We start from the raw sequence: 9,545 nt of genomic DNA on the forward strand, positions 1-9,545 counted from the left end.
TTGTATTACATTTGGCTGTCAGAGGCAGAAGTCACTGCTTGCAGAAAGTCTGTCTCTAGTAAGCTTTCTTACTCTAGTAATGTTATTTTAATTCATGAACCAATCATCATGTAAGGTCATAGTACCTTCATTTCTTTTTTTAAGTGATCTTGAAATTTTGAAATATTATCACTGGACTAGGATTCAATTTTTCTCTGAATTTGAACCTTTTGATATGGTGCTGTCCCATCATTTTGTTGTTTCGTCACAATTCCAAGCCGTTCCAGGTCTCTATGAATAGCACGATCCTAACTACTAATAAAAGGGAATTTGATAGTTGACAACTTTCTGTGTGGGGTCAACAATCAAAAGATACACTACGTTGGAATCCCAGGCAGCACAAAACTATTCATTGGGTTACTTGTAGCTGATCATAAGCACATGTCGCCACTGGTGAAGGAATGATATACATTTCATGTCTATTTGTAGCTATAATACAACAACAAAAGGTGCCAGGTTCAAATCCCTGCCATGAAAAAATCGTTTCTATCATCGTTTTAGGCTCCAGTATCACACTTTTGGTGAATGTATTTAATATCTGACATCTGATTATGCTTAGTTAAAAATTCATATAGGTACTAGTTTCTGCTTCCCAGCCAATACCACAACTTTCCTTCATGGCATTTCACACTTGTGCATTGCACTTTATTACATACCTTTTGTGATTGCTTCTCTGGGGCAATGTGAGCTTTGTGGGGTTCCCAGTGCAGTGCTAAATGTATTGTCATTTATTTCCAGGTTCAGACATTCAGCCTTGTAAACTGATACTGTTTAACACTTCAATATTTTACGTCTCTTTATGCCTGATTGAGCCTTGATCAGACATGCAAACTTTGTTTGATTAACAGTGGGCTCAAATTCAGATCACGAACAACTCATCATGTCATTTAATGAGTGTGGTAAGACCTCTACTGTGTCACTTACTGGAATGAAGTTTAATTTACAAGTGTTAAAGACTGTCTCATATCTTATAACATGTTTTCTAATATTTATTGTGTAATGGTATTGGTTTGCATCTGGACTGACTGCCATAAAGAGCAATGTTCTAGTCTCTTGTGGTACCCATTGTGTATATTCAAATGACTATACTGCAGAGGGTTTAGAGGACTTGTGATGTTGGTTGCATACAGTCATGAGTGGTCTACACATTGCAATTCAGGGGTGGCCCACTTTCTGTGCTGTTGAGTGTACAAGTTTGGCGTCCTACAATACCTTCCATGGATGACAAATATATGAATAGTTTGTGAGTCCACTGGCAGAACTGGTAAACCTCATGATATGTAGTAAAGGAAGATGGAAACAGGAAACACACTGCACTAAGGGAGGCACAGAATTTCTGAGTGTAGGCACAAATGAGTGAAAGAAACTACATTTCCCCCTCATTTATATGCTCATATAGACATAGTCTCCAGTCCTTTGTTCACAATCATAGTGGATGGGCTTGCAGCCTAACCAGTAACATTGCAGCCTAGTAAAGGCACAATTCATATGCTGACTATACCTTCCACTGATGACAAATCTGCAGACAGTCTGTGAGTCTACTGACAGAAATGGAAAACCACAAGAAATGAAGTAAAGTAAACACTTTACATCAAAGAAATGATAAATAACAAAGGCTAAATTTCTGAGAGTCAACAGAAACAATTCAAAGAAACTGCATTTCCCCACATTTACATGCCCATGTAGACATAGTCTGCAGACCTGTATTCACAAACATAGTGGATAGTCTTGCAGCCTTTAGGGTAAAATTCCAGCCAGGAAAAGGCACACATTCACAAGCTGACCATATGTTCTGTTATGGCCAGATGAAACCACAATCATCTGGCCATAACAAAGGGTTCTCTGACTGCTCCAGAAGATGGCTCATCTGAACTGTAACACATGAAATATTAGTTCACAAACTAGGGCAGAGCACTTTCATGCTCAGCCCTATATTGACCTCCATGCAGGGTACTGCTGTGCTGAGACAGAGGGTGTGTCTTCTTGAGGCTCTCCCATTTGTCACTGCAGATTGGAGCGAGACTTCACTAAGGTCTGTGCTATCAATGGGTGCTTCCGACTTTAGTGAGGCACCTTCCATCAACAACAAATCTGTGCACAGTTCATCAGTCGACTGGCAAACATGCCACAGAAAATTCAGTAAAGAAAATGGAAACAGGAATGACATTCCACTAAGGGTTAAAAAAAAAAAGAAAGATTGAATTCTGAGCAAAGGCAGAAATGATTGTAAGAAACAGCATTTTCCCTAATTTATATGCTCATATACTAGGCAGTGATGTAGATAAATGATGGTTATTATATTTTCTTCTTCTCTTTCTTCTTCTGCTTCCTACTCCATTTCCTGAAGTGACTGCTGGTCCATTTCAAAACCAAAGGAACTTAACAACATTGGTTTGCTCATCCTATATCTCATTTTTCAGTTTGGTTGAAACGTAATGCTTGCCATGTCAGATGCTCTCATGGTGCCCTTTTGATGTGGTCATACCATATTTTTGGTAGTGTCTAATACCTTCAGTCATTGTTTTTTTTATGTCTAGTTGTTGTCTTACATCTTCACTCTGTACTGTGTCTCTTAGTGGTAGTCCATAAAGTTACCTCAGCTGCTTCAATTCTTTGTTCAGCTCATTTTCTTAGGAACCAGTTTTCACTAGTCTACATACGACTAGGTTTAGCAACCATGTTGTGTAGTCTTTTCTCATAGTTTTACCAAGATACATCTTTATATAACCATTTATAGCATTATATTTCTGTATGTTAGAACCATATATGAATTACTTTTGTATATCAATATCTCTGCCCCAAGATATTTAAACAAATTTACCTGTTCTGTTGTTTTGTTGTTTATCACTATTTTTGCTTTTATTGTATGTTTTCCCTTCATTGATATCACATTTTCTGTTTTATTTATAGATATAACCATTTGATAAGTTTATAAAACATTATTCAGTTTAAAGACATTTTCTTTGTTTTTGCTAGGAGAAGTTGGTTGACTGAAAAAAAAAAAAAAAAATAGCATGAATAAATTTGTTCCTTCCAGGGTCCAGCTTCCTGGGGTTTTTAGAATTCCATTCTTCAAGAACTTTGTTGATACATATATCAAAAGGTGACAGAGCACACTCATGTTTTAGTCCCGGGTTTACTGTCAATAACTCTTCATTTATACTAATTACAGAGTAATTGTTTAGTGATTTGATGACATTCAACAAATTTAGGGGTACATTGTAGCCAGTGAATATGTCCCACAATTTCATCCCTCCTGCCTTATCATAAACCTTCTTACAGTCTAGGAAGAGCAGAAACAGTGGTTTCTTGAACTCTCTTGTCTTTTCTACATCTATCTCTACATCTACATGCATAGTCTGCAAGCCACCACATGGTGTATGGCAGAGGGCACCTTGTACTACTTTTAGTCATTTCCTTTCCTGTTCCACTTGCAGACAGAGCAAAGGGAAAATGACTATCTATATGCCTCAGTATGAGTCCTAATTTCTCATATATTACCTTCATTGTCCTTATGTGAAATGTATGTTGATGGCAGTAGAATCATTATGCAGTCAACTTCAAATGCTGGTTCTCTAAATTTCCTCAACAGTTTTCCTCAAAAAGAATATTGCCTTCCCTCTAGGGATTCATATTTCAGATCCAGAAGCGTCTCTGTAATACTTGTGTATTGTTCAAACCTACTGATAACAGATCTAGCAGTCTGCCTCTGAATTGCTTTGATGACTGCCTTTAATCTGGTCTGTTGTAGATCCCAAACACTTGAGCAGAACTCAAGAATAGGTCACACTGGTGTCCTTTACAGATGAACCTCAATTTTCCAAAATTCTTCCAATAAATTGAAGTTGACCATTCACCTTCTCTACCTCAACCCTCACATGCTCATTCCATTTCATATTGCTATGCAACATTAGGCCCAGATATTTAAATGATGTGACTGTGTCAAGCAGGAAATCACTAATAGCTGTATGCTAATATATTTCTGTCAGTTGTTTCAAAACAAATGCTGCATGTGCACAGAATCTGCTTTTAAAAAAGCTGCATTGCTTCTCTCATAAAGATGTTTCTACTATTGGCTGGAGTTTCCATCTAAAGACAGATGAATAGAGTTTATAAGCAGCATTTAAAATGTCTATTCTCCTATAATTTGAGCATTATTTTTTACCTCCTTTCTTGTATATGCTTACAATTCTTGCTACCTTCCATCCCTCTAGAATTTTTCTGAAGCACCAAATATCATTCAGCAACTGCACAAATAACTTTTTCCAGTTAACACTAGAATATTTTATAAGGTCCAGATTTATTTCATCTGTACCTTTAGCCTTTCTGTTCCTGGAGTCCTTTGGACTACTTACTAAGTCTGTCACTGTGATTGCATTGTATTCTCCAACATTCACAATGTTGGTATAGAAGGGCTCATCAACCTTCACTAACAGCTGCTTATAATACTGCAATCATTCCTTTCCTGGTACTGTATCCATATTTACTTTGTCGTTGATTTCATTATGCAAATTTTTGAATATTTTGAAACCAAACTTACAGACTGGAGTTAAATCATATTCTACTTGTGTAACAGTTCTTTCCCAGTTTTGTCTGCTTACTTGTCTAGCAAGTTTGCCAACTACAATTCTTTGTTTTTTTATACTGTATTACATCTTCCAATTTCTCCCATTTAATCTCAATCAGATATGGTTCCTTTCTTCCATTACAGCTTGCTTGAGTTCATTATTCCATAACTCCAAATGATTTCATTTTCATCATTTTTGTATCTGAAGCATTTCCTTAGCAGTCTTAATTAAAATTTCCTTTAACTTATTCTAGTCTTATTGTGTGTCTCTTGTTCTACCTATGATTTAGTTCTGCATTCTCACCTAATATAGATGCCTGATTCCTGGTTTTTATAATAGCTGAAATTTAAAAACTGGCTTTTTATTTTCCTGACTTGTTGGTTTTCCCACAGAAACCTGACAGGAAGTTTAATCTTGAATTTCAGTAACAAATGATCAGTATCAGCTTCAGCTCCCAGAAATACTCTTGTATACCAGAAATATGTCCAATTTTTCTCATTTCTTATAGTGTAATCTATAATAGACCTATTTTCCTGTTCTGACCAAAGGAAATTATTATTATATTACAACATTTTATGTATTTATGTATATTCTTTCGTATGGGAATATTTATTTACATGTGGAAAAACCACTGTTTTGTATGTGAAATTGGTCCCTCTTATACATAATGTGAAATAGCTATGGGAACAATATACATAAGAGGGGCAGACAGAATAAAGAATAAATAGAGATGGGAATTGTCCTTACAACACATCCTTTGGCCTCACAATCCTCCAGGCCTCGATCTCTGCTAGACTCTACACTCCCCCTCCTCCTCCTCCCCCCCCTCCCCTTCCCACACACACACACACACACACACACACACACACACACACACCACACACAGACACACACACACACACATACTACAGTCTTTCTACTCCTCTTCTACAAACTGCCCAGCGAACAAAGTTTCACATCCAAGGGAACAGCAGGAGACATCTATGAAAGAACAGCTTTTGAAGGACATCACCACAGCAGAGGACTTCATCTAATACTACCAGCATATTTAGGCAGTGTGCCAGAAAATACTACACAAAAATATTTAGCATAGTTGCATATGTCATACTGATAGCAGTCATGAAAGACGATGTCAGGACATCACATCATTAATATGGAAAGTAGCAAGAGAAGAGATATGAGGGTTTGTGATGACTTAATGTTGGACACAGATGGCTGGAAGTAGCATCACTGAATTCAAACCCAACCAGATGGAGGTAGCATTGCTAATTCAAGATGAGATTTTTCCATTTTTGACATCAGTTTCTGCAAGACAGACTGACATTGTGGAATGGAGTTGGAAACCCCATACTGATGTTGCAGCTTTCAGAAAACATACAATGTTGTCAGTGACATAATTACAACTGACTGTCTTGCCTGTTCAGTGACAGTACAGACAAATGGACATTAGGAGAACAGAGGGTAACACACCAGTATGTTTCCATTGTGGGCAACCTGACCATGTTGCATGCTACAGTAAAGAATGTACTAAGGTGTTCTGGACTATTACAGTGAAAGACATCAAACAACGGGACTGCTCTATGCATGTAAGGCAAACTGCAGATGACTATAGCTGACCTGTTCAATGAAATCCGTCATCATACCCTGCTCAAGGTCACTACCCGATGCATCACTGTCACTGTGCAGAGGTTCCAGGTGGCCAAAATCAGGAAAACTAAATGAGACAACTATCTATGGAGGTGAGGCTGCTGCAGAGGGAACTCCCACACGGATGTCAGTTGCTACAATGTCAGGAAGTCGTGTCGACATCTACATCTGCATCTGCATATGCACTCTGCAAGGCACTGTATGGTGCTTGATGCTGTGTACCTTGCACCACTGCTAGTCATTTCCTTTACCATTTTACTTACAAGTGGAGTGATGGAAAAACAACTGCCTATACAGCTCTGTATGAGCCACAATTTTGTCTTATCATTTTTTGCAGTATTCACATGAGGTTTACGTTGGTAGGAGTAGAATTGTTCTGAGATCTGTCACAAATGCCAGTTCTCTAAATTTTCTCAATAATGTTTTGTGAACAGAACATTGTCTTCCCTCCAGGGATTCCCATTTGAGTTCTGGAGAATTTATGTAATACTTATGTGTTAATAAAACCTAACAGTAACAAATCTAGCAAGCCTCTGGATTTCTTCAATGTCTTCCTTTAATCTGACTTGTTTGGGGTCTCAGACACTCAAACAGTGCACAAGAATTGGTGGCACATGTGCTCTATATGAGCTCTCCTTTATAGATGAGCTATACCTTTGTTGGTTCTCCCATTAAACTGAATTCAACGATTTTCTTTCCTTACAACTGACTTTATGTGCTTGTTCCATTTCATATAGGTTAGCAACATTAAGCCTATCATTAAGACCAACCTGTATAGGCACTAGTTATTTTGGGGCATTATTTTCAGTGATAGAGGATCTTATTGTTGCCAGCTGAAGCAAATTATTTACCAGGGCTTGTAGGTCATTGTGTTGAAAACTGCAAATAAAAAATAAATCCATGTGAGAAGAACCTGTTTTTTGAGAATTAACTATCAATGACAGTACACGGCTTTCAAATATGTTCATTTAGCAGAATCCAGCCATAACATCATTCTTGAGTGGGATTTCCTGCAGCCATTACAATTAGTCAGAGCCTGTGGAAGATTGGAGCTCTAGATTGATGAAGCCCTTCCAAAAAGTCCACACAACAATTACTCTGGACGAGTGATCAACCACTGATTTAGTAAATCTGATAGTCATGCAAATGGAAGATATGATTATATTTATATATGTAACATTGCCCATGTTTGAAAAATGGTGCCTCTGGCAGGAAAAATGCTGTTATTGCAGGCATGCCACATAAAATTCAGTAACTGGTCAATACAAGGCTGCCCTGTGGCTGGCTTATTTCAGTTTCTCCATTACAAGCTGCTATTATCTGACTCTTCCTCTACTGCCACTGCTGTTTAACTGGACTAGATTTGACTTGTCTTTGGCTATGGCAGGGCTTTCTAATTTACTGGGTGACTCAGGTGATAGACCTGTTATCTGCATTCTACGAGCTGGTATAGCATTTCTGCATAATGATGTGATGTGTGTGTGATTTCCACCATTGTAGGGTTTAGTCGGATATTAATTTCAATTAGGAACTATTATTGTCTGTTTTTGTGGACCAATGAACAATTTAATTTGTTTTTGCAGAATGCTAAATTGTGTTTAATAAATGTTTGCTGACCATAAAGCAAGAGTTACAATAATAAAAGACACACTTATCCCACCATCACCAGTGCCTACTATCATGAACTACATGAGTTATAATCAACAGTCTAGATGCTCAGTTTAATTGTGAAGCTCTAGTCAAGCGCAAAAAGTTACTTGGTCACACAAAACAAATCTGTATGTCTATCATAAGTGTGGTGTCACCGCCAGACACCACACTTGCTAGGTGGTAGCTTTAAATCGGCCGCGGTCCATTAGCACATGTTGGACCCTCGTGATCGCAGACCGAGCGCCACCACATGGCAGGTCTCGAGAGACTTACTAGCACTCGCCCCAGTTGTACGGACGACTTAGCTAGCGATGCACACTGACAAAGCCTCGCTCATTTGCAGAGCCGATAGTTAGAATGGCCTTCAGCTAAGTCAATGGCTACGACCTAGCAAGGCGCCATTAGCATTACATAGCAATTGATAGTTATCGTATGAAGCATGTCTCATCAAGAGCGATGTACCACAAGGATGGATTAAAGTTAAGTATTCCAGGAGCTACATACTTTTCTTTATAGCATTCATTACGTATCCTGTTTCAGACCTATCTACTAGCCTGCGTGAGTTAACGCGTGCCTTTCGGCTACTTCCAAGTGGCGTGGTTGTCTTACTACGCCACAACAATAAGTGAACAAGGAGAATTCTTGGTTATAAATTTCCATTAACACTCACAGCTCACCTCTAAGGATATATATATGTAGGTGCAGTCAGATCAGTGCAGAAATGTCAGCTCAGCACCAACAATAAAGAATCATCCTACTCTAGCTTTATCCACTACCCACTGGAGAAATCTAGTATCTAGCCACCAATAGATTCCAGATTCATTAAGGATGCACATTGAAATAGGCACAGAAGGCAAGGCAGATCTGATGAGTCAATCTGAAACACCATATCAACACTAGAAATTATCCACAGATCAGTCAGCATTCATATAAGTTGTCTTCAATTGAACAATGGGTAATTCAGAACGAAGTGGAGAAGATGCTGCAAAATGCCGTCATCTGTTGGAGAGTTCTCGGTCCTCATGAAGAAGAAAGGTCCATTACAAAGAGCTGCATAAAATAACCAAAACATATGTGTACCCACTGCAACAAATTAAAGGGAGTGAAATATTTCTTCACTAAGAACGTACAGACAGGCTACAGGGAGATCATGGGTGGTGTGGTTCACTGGAAAAAGACTATTTTTGTAGAATCTACAGGTCTCTATGAATTCAAAGGTATCAAACAATGGAATGTAACAATATTATGAGAAGGAAAGTTGCTATTCACCACATAGCGGAGATGCTGAATCTCAGATAGGCACAACAAAAAGACTTTCACAATTAAAACTTTCAGCCATTGGCCTTTTTCAACAGTAGACACACACACACACACACACACACTCATGCAAACGCAACTCACACACCAGGCTGCAGTCTCAGGCAACTGAAACCACACTGCGAGCATCAGCACCAGTGCATGATGGGAGTGGTGACTGGGTAGGGGTAAGGAGAAGGCTGGGGCACGGAGGCGGTGCGATAGTATGGTGTGGGTGACAGACACTGAAGTGCTGCAGGTTAGATGGAGGGCAGGGAAGAGTTGGAGAGAGGGGGGGGGGGGGGGGGGGAGAGGAAGCAGCAGAAACAAATCTCCCGTGCCTTA

This window comes from Schistocerca nitens, chromosome 3, assembly GCF_023898315.1.
Source record: "Schistocerca nitens isolate TAMUIC-IGC-003100 chromosome 3, iqSchNite1.1, whole genome shotgun sequence".
NCBI lineage: Eukaryota > Metazoa > Arthropoda > Insecta > Orthoptera > Acrididae > Schistocerca > Schistocerca nitens.